At 41.8% G+C, this 11,766-nt stretch overlaps 1 pseudogene; it reads right to left on the bottom strand.

Moving 5' to 3' along the window:
* Positions 1-10,684: 10,684 nt before the first annotated feature.
* On the bottom strand, positions 10,685-11,549 carry LOC101337255 (NADH dehydrogenase [ubiquinone] 1 alpha subcomplex subunit 12-like; annotated as a pseudogene).
* Positions 11,550-11,766: the final 217 nt, after the last annotated feature.

Consider the following 11,766-nt stretch of genomic DNA (forward strand, 5'->3'; position numbering starts at 1 on the left):
TTCCCACCAGCAATGTACGTTCCAATGTCCACATCTTTGCCCAACATCTGTTATGTCTTTTTTATTTTGGCCATCCTTATGAATATGAAGTGGCATCTCACCGAGGTTTTGTTTTTCTAGTCCCTAGTGACTAATGATGTTGAGCATCTTTTCATGTGCTTTTGGCCACTTGTATATCTTCTTTGGAGAAATGTCTATTTAAATCCTTTGCCCATTTTAAAATTGGGCTATTTGATTTTTAATCATTGAGTTGTAAAAGTTCTTTATATATTCTGGATACAAGTCCCTTGTCAGATATATATGATTTGCAAACATTTTCTTCTATTCTCAGGGCTGTTTTTCCAATTTCTTGAGAGGGTCCTTTGAGGCATCACCATTTTAAATTTTGATGAAATTCAATTTGTGTTTTTTTTTGATTGCTTGTGCTTTAGGTGCCATATGTAAGAAACTGTTGCTTATTCTAATGTCAAAAAGATTTATGTTTTATTCTAAAAGTTTCATGGTTTTAGCTCTTACATTTAAATCTATGATCCATTTTGAGTTAATTTTGTGTATAAGGCAAAGGAGGGGTCTGACTTTATTCTTTTGCATGTGGATATCCAGTTTTCCCACCATCATTAGTTGAAAAGACTATTCTTTCCTCATTAGTTCATATATAGTTGACCCTTGAACAATGCGGGGGGCGGTTAGGGGCACCGACCCTCTGCTCAGTCGAAAATTCTCATATAACTTTACAGTCAACTCTCTGTATCCATAGTTCTGTATCTGCAGATTCAACCAACCACAGATCATGCAGTACTGTAGTATCTATTTACTGAAAAAAATCTGCATGTAGGTGGACCTGCACAGTTCAAACCCATGTTGTTCAAGGGTCTGCTGTACTTTTAAAATGTATAGCTAAATATCAGAAAAATCAGCTACAAAACATATATGTGTGTGATATGAAAAATTGATTTTATGGATTTTTTTCCTCCCTAGCACAACTGTTTGACTTTGGAGCAAACAGTTTTCATGCACTCGTCCATTTGTTTCATTCATTTATCAGTGATGTGCTGAATGTGTATTTGGCAACAGTGGGCACACAGTGGAGAATGTGACAGTGGGTGGATTTAACTTGAGGCTATTCCCTCTCTTGGTAGAGAAAACGACACATGAAGGTATAAGAGAAGGGATGAGGACAGTACATTCTTGCATCTTCTGTCCTCTTCCCCTCCAACACACCACTATTTCTTAATATGTCAGGGTCTTCAACTATACTGTTCCCCTCTCTCTGAAATGCTTTCCCCTTTTCTCCTCTCCTGGTTAACTCCTCACGTCAGCTCTCAACCGAACCATCACTTTCTCAGGGAACATTTCCTAATCCTCCAGGTCAATTCCTCCCGTTCAACACATGCACAGGGTCCTCTACTTCAACCGTGTTAACGGTACTTTCCATAATGTTAGGAAGTAATTAGTGGGGTAATTAGAGGCTGACTGTACATCTCCTCTGTTGTTGTGATAGATTCTACGGGGTGGGTATCATGTCTATCTTTTCATGCACACTATTCCATAGTACTTAAGAGAGCACACTCCAGAGTCAACAGACAGACCTGCTGAGAATCCCAGCTATAGTTAACAGCTGTGGATTTCTCTTTTCCCATCTATAAAATGGGGATAATAACGGCTCCTGCCTCTCAGGGCTTTTTTGAGAATTAAAGAATAATAGCACGTAAAATGCCCAGGTTGGTGCTTGGCATGTGGCTGTCAGTTGGTTAAGATATACTGAATGAATGAATGCATCAGCCCTGTGGGGCATCTGCCACGCCCAAAGGACCTGTGTGGGAATGTGCACTTCCCATGGTGGCTGGGCAGAGAATGCTGAATGACAGAGCGGCCCAAGACTCCTTAACAACATCCTGGAATCACAGGTATTCCCTCAGCATCCTGGGTGGAGGTCAAACCACTCTAAGGGGGGGGGGGATGATGGCTTTCTGAAGCATTGTCTATAAAGCCATTAAAAACAATTAGCCAACCTATATACATTTTTACTTCCACAGAATTCCAAGCAACCAATTTGGCTAATTTAAAGAAAGAATTTTTATGTCAACATTATTATATCTTAGTGTTTAACCTAGTGCTTAAGAGGGGAAGCTCTGGAGTCCCATTGCATGGGTACCCATTCCAGCTCCTCGACTCAACATCTAGGCAAGTTACACACTCTTATCGAGCCTCAGTTACCTCCTCTGTAAAATGGAATCACGCATCGTATCTTCACTGTGGGTTTGTTGAGCAGATTCGGTGGGACAGTGTACACATAGCACTTAGCTCAGTGCCTGGCACATTCCACGGGCTCAGAGAACTTGAGTTCCTTCCAGTTGTTAGTGTTGGAGAGGCTCTGGTTTCTTGTTATGAGAGATTTAAATCTCCAAGTATTAGCTTCATTAAATCCTTGACAATCTTCCAAGGAGAATGGGAAACAAAGGGCATATAAAACACCCATTTAGTGCTATTTTATTGTAAGCTACAGTTAATCGGATTGCCAAATTTTCCATTCATTCCCAAGATATGTGTGTGTGTGTGTGTGTGTGTGTGTGTGTGTGTGTGTGTGTGTGTGTGTGTGTGTGTGTGTGTATTTAGTGGTGGTTAAAATTCAGCCAACTTATTTTTGTCTGAGTTTATAGAACATGAAACAAGTTAATCTCTTGAGTATTTCCATTGTTCCAAATTAAGGTAAAATGTCAGTATCCACTCATATTATTCCTGTTCTTCAGGGAAATTTCTTTTGCTTTACGTCTCCCACAGTCATTTTTCCTTCTATCCCTGAAGAAAGCTGAGAGCTCTGCCCCTTTTTTCCTCCCTCCCTTTTTTCCGTCCTTCTGTCCTTTCCTTCGTCTGTTCCCACCCCCCCTTTTCTTTCCTTTCTCTCTCTCCCTAATAATGAGATAATGGCATCTCGTTATTATTTTAATTATCCCCATCTGACATAAAGATGCAACGCAAAGTGACGGCGTTGCATCTTCATGTCAAATGGGGACAATTAAAATAATGATGACTTCACAGGACTGTTGTAGAATTAAGCGAGGCTTGTTGGTACCTATAGCAGGGCCTGGCATGTAGTAAGCCCTTCTACATTTTGATCACGGTTCTGATCACCGTTTGAAAAAAGGCAAGTTACCTACCTTATTCCTTTCCTCTTGGTTCTTCTGTTTTGTCTTTTCAAACTCCAAGTCTTGGGAACAATTTGCCTGTATTTCTTCCCCTAGTTCTTTCCCTTGAGGCCTGCTAGTGGCTGTCAGTAATATGAGAGAGTCAGAGCTGCTAGTAAAGATTTGTGTACGAGATGCCGTAGGAGCCGTGCATCGAGCCAGTGCCTCATACGAGCTGGGATATGCTCAGGGCACGGTCAGTGGCTGCTTAGGGCCTGGCTGCCACTGTCATGTTCAACCTGTCCCAAGGGTGCAGGGGCTGTGCAGCAGACGGGCAAGGGCAGGCTCACAAGCAACACCTGTTTCCATAGGAACGGGTCAATACCCTCAGGGTCAATTGTGAGTGCCTACAGCCTCGTGCACCATATTAAGTAGCATCAGTGGATCTCTGAAGTTCAGTGTTTTAAATTAATGCATAGAGAGGGCCAAGTTCAATTCTTCATCTTCGGATTGTCAGTTGTTTAGCCTACTGGAGATGTTTCTCTCTTGTCCTAAGGGCTGGGCCCATAAGAAGAGTAGGAAAGATGCTGGTGTTCTCTTCTCTTCTCTGATTCTTCCCCTGTGCCTTACCAGGGGGGACAGTGGTCCTTAACTTCAGCGAGCATCTAAATTCTCTTGTGAAAAGCATATTTCCAAGATTCCACCCCCCAAGACTCAGACTCAGTACGTCTTGGAGGAAGACCAGGAAACTGCATCTTGAGAAGAACCCCAGGTTTACCACTTTTGAAATCCTTTCTTTATCTGTGGTCCCTTTTGCCTCCCTCCACCAGTGTGGAAGCTGTTGGAAGACAGGACCTTGTCTATGTTGTTTACTGCTGTATCCTTACGGCCTGCCTTCCAGGAAGGGAGGGAAATGCAGTCCAGCATCTCCCAACCTTCAATCTGCACACGAATCACCTGTGAGCTTGTGAAAATGCAGATTCTCATTCATTCAGTCTGGAGGAGGGTCCAAGAGCCTGCAGTTCTAACTCTCTCCTGTATGATGATGCAAGGTCGCCACTCTGAGTAGGCAGGGGGGCATCTCGAGGAGTACAACTGGCATCAGACCACCTGGATTTGAATCCTGCTTCCACCTCTTGCTAGTGGGGAGGCCCTGGGACATTCTCTTTTCTTGTAAAGTGGGGCGATTACAGCACCTCCCTCACAGGGTCCTTTTGGGGTATTCAGGAAGTAACATATTGGCAGCATTTAGCCCCATATATGGTGAGTGCTCAATTAGTTTTAACTGTTATAATTATTACGAAAAATACTAGGAAGTTAAATCTCGGTCACAATTTAAGAAACTGGCCTTGTGGTTAGCACACAAAGTTCAGCATCAGACTGCCTGGGTTTACATCCTGGCTCCACTACTTATTAGTTGTATGACCTTGGGCAAGCTTCTTAACCTCGCCATGCCACAGTTTCCTCATCTGTAAAATGGGGCAAATAGTGGCACCTACCTCCTATGGTTGTTGGGAAGTTTGGACAAGTTAATGCATCCGAACTCCTCACTCTGGTACCAGGCCTCTGGGAGCCCCTTTTACTCTTACTATTACTATCGATCAGTTGTAGCTGGGGAATTTTGGTGTGAGGTTGGAAACTACTGGGACGTCTGAGCTGGCTACTCCAAACTACTGGTCAGGTGCATCGAACATGCTTGTCTAGCCCTAAGATGTCAATGCAGGTACCACTCTTCAGCTATTCCTTTAGAATAATCACAGCTGCATTTATTAGCTGTATGCCTTTGAGAGTTATTTAACATCTGTGTACCTCACTTTCCTGATCTGTAAATAGGAAAAATAATAGTAGCTGACACACAGTATTATTCTATGCATATAAAGCAAAGAATAATCAGTACAGAATTTGGCCCATGGTAAGTGCTCAATAGATGTTAGCTATAATAGCAGTTATTATTATTGTTAGATTATCATTACATTATAATATAGTGTGTAAAGTAGATGTTAGCTATGACAATAATTATAGTATAGTTGTATGTTACACAAAGTATATATTATAATATAATAATATCATATGTTAATGCTTATAATTAAACTGTAATAGTTTGCATTATTTATGTCTGGAAATATCTTTATTTTGCCTTCATTTAAAAAATTTTAAACTGTGGTAAAATACACATGACGTAAAATTTACCATATGAACCATTTTTAAGTGTAGAGTTCAGTGGTATGGAGTACGTTCACAATGCTAGGCAATCATCACCACCATCCATCTCCAGGACTGTTTTCATCTTGCAAAACTGAAACTCTGTAGCCATTAGGCAATAAGTCCACATTATCCCCTGCTCCTTGGTGCCTGGCAACCACCATCCTGCTTTCTGTCTCCATGAATTGGTCTACTTCAGGTACCTCACATAAGTGGAATCATACAGCATTTGTTTTTTGTGGCTGGCTTATGTCACTTAGCATAAGGTCTTCAAGGTTCATCCATGTTGTAGCACGTATCAGAGTTTCCTTCTTTTTTAAGGCTAAGCAATATTCCACTGCATGCATATACCACATTTTGTGTATCCATTCATCCATCAGTGGATACTTGGGTTGCTTCCACCTTTTGGCTACTGTGAATAATGCTGCTGTGAACGTGGGTGTGCAAAATCTCTTCAAGATGGTATTACTTTTGTGGTCATAGAAGTTGTACCTGTCCTTATAACTTCTGAACCTAGTCAGAGATGTTTCTCTTTTACACTATCATATACCACGTAAAGGAGAAAGCCAAGGAACAAATAAGCAACAGAAACTTCTTTCATTTATTTACTCATGCTCTTGTCTATCCATTCCCAATATTTCTTTGATCATCTCCTACGTAGCACATCTAGGTGCTGTAAGACCCGAACAGTGGCCAGTATTCTAGTTGGCTATTGTATGGTGTGGAAAAGTTACATATACAGAGTGACTTTTCTTCTTTCTCACATGGCTACCTGGAAGCTCCTTCCTCTGGAAGAAGGAGAACTCCAGCCTCAGGCACACTCAGGAACTTTGCCTGAGTCCCAGACGGAACAGCCCTCTCAGATACGGCAGATTTTTGGGTTTTTTTTTTCCCCCAAAGGATTTCAAAATAGTCTTAATCAAGACTTTGCAGGAATTGGGAGTCTGTAGAGGTAAAACTTGTGTAAAAATTGGAGAGGTTTTTTTGGGGGGGCGGGGGGGGAACATACAATTTCGATTTAACTTTAGGCAAGCCAAAGACATAAACTTCTACACAAAAGCACTTTCCAATCCCCTGTGTCTTAAAACCCTTGTGGCGAGGTGCCTGCAGTGGCAGGACCCCGTGCCTGTGGGGAGGCACCACGGCTAAGAGTGTGAGCGTGCACGCCAGACAGCCTGGGTAGAAATCTCAGTTCACTTCCAGGAGGTGACACCTTTGGTTCAGGTTTAATATCATGAATCCTAACCTTCCTGAGTCACAGTTTCCCCTTCAGTAACACGAGGCGAACGACGGTCCCTACCTCAGAGGGTTGCTGTGCAGGTTTAGTGAGCTAATACTCATAATGGGTCTGCTTGTCAAAGGCCTGGCACAGAATAAGTACAAATTAATACTGGCCATCCGTCACCAAAATGAACGCACTCCCTACTCCCTGCTGCAGCTGCACAGACCATTTTTTAATCCCTCAAATATGCCACGCTGTTGCTCCACATCTGGCCCTTTGCCCATGCTCTTTCCTCTCTTCTCCTCCCCCACTCCGCTCCTACTGTCATTCTAACCCTATTCATTCTTCATGTCCCATCCAAGGTGTTTTCTCCAAGAAAACTGGTTACATGTGTCTTCCTTGAGCTCCACAAATACCCTGCATGTATCTCTGCCAGGGCACCCATCACCCCATACTGTCACTCCAATCTGGTCACACTCTCCCTGAGCTGTGAGCTCCATGAGGCCAGATGGAGGTCTCTGGGGGATCTCAAGTGAAAGGAGTTAATGAAACATAGACCTGTACGTGGAGTCAGCTTCCACCAGCAGGACTGCTACTCTGGACCTCCAATCTCAGTCACCCTGGAGACCCCCGGCGCAATGTACGTCGTGACCCGCCCACACAGTGTGTCTTAGAAAGGGTGTTAGTCAGCTCCCAAGGCACCACTGGTTGGCTACCAAAGTGCCAAGACTGACTTAGCTTCTCAGGACTCTAATTCAGCTCTTGGATGGAGCCGTGAAGATTTTCAGATAGATGCTCTTGTTCGGGACCACTGGCTAGAGGTTCTGTCCACAGCACACTAGACTGACTGGTGTTCTTTCTTCCTCAAACCATGTCCTCATTAGCCATTCTCCATGCTGATTCTTACAATGGCATATTTGCCCCCCTTTCATTCCAAATGAATTGTAATTAGCTATTGGCCTTGCTGGGAGGCTGATTTCTCAGAAAGGCTATGTTCTCGGTGATAAGACACTTCTGTGCTATTTCTATTCAATCTATCGACCTTCCTGCCAAATTAATTCCTCTTGGATTAATGTAAGACCCATGGCTATAATAATAAACATTTTATTAAGTGTTTCTTTGTGCCAGGCACTTTGCGAGGGCTTCACCTGTGTTCTTTCATTTAATTTTTACAACCTCCTTGTTAAATAGAAACTGTAAATATCCCCTTTACAGCTGAGGAAATTGAGGCACAGAGAGATGAAATAATTAGTTCAAGGCACACAGGAAAAAAGTGACAAAACAGGAACTCAAACTCAGGTCTGCATAACCTCAAAGGCTGTGCTCTTAACCATGAGTTTCCATCACTGACCTATAATTTTCAGTTATTATAATGTCCTGATTTGAAAGCACCAGGTACACTCAAAAATATACACTTTGTACCCACAGTGGCTTAGCTACTGTGATCTTACTGAACCTGCGCTTTTCGTATTACATCCTACCTTACATTTTGTCTTTTGCTTGAAAAGTAAATGGGACAGAAATATTTCATTTTCTCCTCTACTTCCTTTTGGAACCAGGCACTGTTTTGTTTGTTTTGGGTGAATGCAGAAGGTTATAGGATTGTCAAAGGTTACCTGGTTAGCTGGTTACCAGGCTAAGTAAGATGAATCTGATGACTGTTTTTATGGGAGGCCCTTTGCTCCTCTTTGATTCCAGAGCTGTGGCATAACCCATACCACCCGTTTAGCAAAAAATATTCTTGTACATGAGAGGGAACGAAGGGACAGTCTGGATAGCTCTGTGTGCAAATCCCTTTCTGTTACTGAACAAAATAATACGCTCACTAAACTTCCTCCGTTGTTTGTGTGTGTGTATTCGCGTGTGTGTCTCAAGATGAAGAGAGATGGGGAGAGATGAGAGAGGTTGAAAATCAGTAACTCCCACCTTTGATTTCAAAGTAAATTCTTCTGATTTACCAAATTCAGAAAATTAAATTTGATACACATAGCAAATTGTTCATTCTTATTCAAACTGCTTTTATATACAAACTATGACAGTGGAAGAACTTAATACTTCTTGGAAAAAACAATAAGAAATAGTGTTTAAATCTCACATTCATCATTCGTTAAACACTTATTGGCCTTCTAACATATACTAGGTACCACATTCAGCACGGGGCTTGTGGAGGCAAGTCAAAACTCCCACCTTCGCTAAATTTATCGTCTGCATACAGATACTTAAGAGGTGATGAACAAGATTAATTTGACAATGGAACATAGAAAACAAGAACCATCTCACAGGTATTGTTAACACAACGGATGAGACTCTTGGATGGAATATAAAATGGAGGAAGTAGTACGCTCTTGCCTTTGGTCTATATAATCTTTTATTAGGAAAGTATTTTCCATATTTTTTTACCTAGCTTGGTATCAATAGAAATGATAGTTAATGTCTATTGCTTGTTATTTTTTCTATAGAATGTGACAAGTGCTTGACAAATCGAGAGAGTGGCATGGTCATATATACACTACCAAACATAAAATAGATAGCTAGTGGGAAGCAGCCGCATAGCACAGGGAGATCAGCTTCGTGCTTTGTGACCACCTAGAGGGGTGGGAAAGGGAGGGTGGGAGGGAGGGAGACGCAAGAGGGAAGAGCTATGGGAACATATGTATATGTATAACTGATTCACTTTGTTATAAATCAGAAACTAACACACTATTGTAAAGCAATTATACTCCAATAAAGATGTAAAAAATAAAAAAATAGAAGTAATTTGGGTTCTGATTCCACACACACACACACACACACACACACACACACACAAACCCACAAGAGGTTGCTTCGGGTAAAAGTCCACTGATTAATGATGTGGAAAGGATGAGGACCTGGGAGAAGGTGACCCTGCCATTAAAGCTAGGTGATTCTAGGCACTCAGCTGTGTGTCCCAGGTTTTGGAGATAGCTTTCAAATGACCTGAGCACGATTATTATGGCAAAAATTCTAAAAGAGATCTAGATCAAGAGATGTAGGTACTAAAGATGGTAATTTTGACTGCCTATTTGTGAATAATTCCAATGAAGAGAAAAGGGAATATCTAAATCAGGCACAGTGAATAAATGTGATCTCAAATGTCAACCCAGAATAATTGGTAGCAGGGATTGAAACACTGTTTGAGAAGGATTCTGAATCTTATCTAGAATACCACTGATAACAGACTAAACACTAAATGCATTGACATTAGATTCAGATGTGCTTGTATACTGTAACTCCTCCTGAATGTCTGACTGAGTTAGGATTCAGAATAACTTTAATATACTAAAGCAGTGAATCAAAACCAACAAGATAAAGGCTAATGAGGATAACTATATGTTCCTGTATTTAAATTCAAAATTCAGTGATGGTTTCCATTGTGGGATTGGGGAAACTTGGCTTGATAGCAGTTCAGGAGAAGAGACTTGACCCTAAACTCCATATGAATCAATAGGATGGTATGGCTAAAGAAAAATATCAGAGCAACTGTGGGCTGCTACGGTTGAACAGAGTAGCCCAACATCAGCCACTCCACTGGAAACGAATTTCAGTGTCTCTTTTTCCCAGCCTGCTGCTTTGCTTGTAGACTTGAGGGTGTGGATAAGCTCCTAGTTTCTGGAGCTGGACGTTTTCCCTCTCTGAAGATGGTAAGGAAAGTGCTCATACAGAAACGAAGAGTAAAGATGCCTAGAAAAGATCAGGAATTCTTTGTCCTTGAAATAGGTTAGATTTTGAATCAGAAAAAAAAAAAAAAAGTGCATCAAATGATTTTTGCAAATACATGGGTTTTTGAAAAGCTTGGAATATGTTCTGCCCCGAGTGCTCTACCCTTAAACATACCCACATGCATTTCAGGAAAAATTTCATCCATATGGTATATTCATCGGCAGTTAACTCATCAAAATCACTGTTGTGTCAGAACCAATTGATTTTGGACTTGCCATTTAAGTTGTTCCAAAAAAAAAAAACAAACCACTCCTGAAAGCTTATTTTCTTGAACAAGGATATGGAGTTTGGTAAAAGGAATAAAGAGAATGTAAATTTCTCAGTTTGAATTTACTTATTTATTTATTTATCAAATAACTTTAATCAAGTTAACAGTAAGCAGTAAAAATACTACTACAGGAAAAGCCCCATATTTTACATGTAAATTGTTTTTCATTGCCTTTACCTGTAAGGTGTTGAAGGTGGGACCCACTCCTGAATCTTCTTTCTAGTGGTAGAATAAGGTACATATTGTTGTGGAGTGCCACTCACGTTGAATTTATGGTTTGTCCACATGAATTTACTAGCAGTAGGTGGTTTTGTTGTTGGAGGATCATCAGTCATAGAGTGAAGCCAACGATGCCGTTCAGGGGGGCGCCATGCTTCCATCCACACCCCAGAATGTGTTTTTCAAAATTCATTCATTAATTAACATATTTATTTATTTTTGGCTGCATTGGGTCTTTGTTGCTGCACGGGCTTTCTCTAGTTGCAGCGAGCGGGGGCTACTCTGGGTTGCGGTGCACAGGTTTCTAACCGCGGTGGCTTCTCTTGTTGCAGAGCACGGGCTCTAGGTGCATGGGCTTCAGTAGTTGTGGCGTGCGGGCTCAGTAGTTGTGGCTCGTGGGGTCTAGAGCGCAGGCTCAATAGTTGTGGCGCACAGGCTTCGTTGCTCCACGGCATGTGGGATCTTCCGGGACCAGGGATTGAATCCACATCCCCTGCATTGGCAGGCAGATTCTTAACCGCTGTGCCACCCGGGAAGTCTCCCAGAATGTGTTTTTTCCATTCATTTCAGTAGTATATATAACCCATCGGTGACGGCCAAAAAACTGCTTGTTGTCTTTGCAGCATTTGTTTCCATATTTGTGTTTCCCCACTAATGCGCCAACCCTCACATCATTTGCCCTGAGAAAAACCTGTAGATAGCCGCAGAGGCCGCTGTGGCCACTGACCTGCTGCAGCCGGAGCTTCAGGACCTGCTTCAACTCCATCTTGTCCCACAGGCCCCACCTCTCTGGCACACTGCCTCAGTTTGAATTTAACACAGAGAGAACATTCAAGAATTTTAAGCTTGCTGGACTCTGTTTTGTTGTTGTTGTTGTTTTTTATACCAGGTTAACCTTGCCACCTTCTTATAAGAGTAATGATGATAATGATGATGACTGTGGTTATTCAACTGATTGGGTTTGGATTGTTTTGTGATTGTTCCTGGAA

Source organism: Tursiops truncatus, chromosome 3 (assembly GCF_011762595.2).
Source record: "Tursiops truncatus isolate mTurTru1 chromosome 3, mTurTru1.mat.Y, whole genome shotgun sequence".
In the NCBI taxonomy this organism is placed as follows: Eukaryota; Metazoa; Chordata; class Mammalia; order Artiodactyla; family Delphinidae; genus Tursiops; species Tursiops truncatus.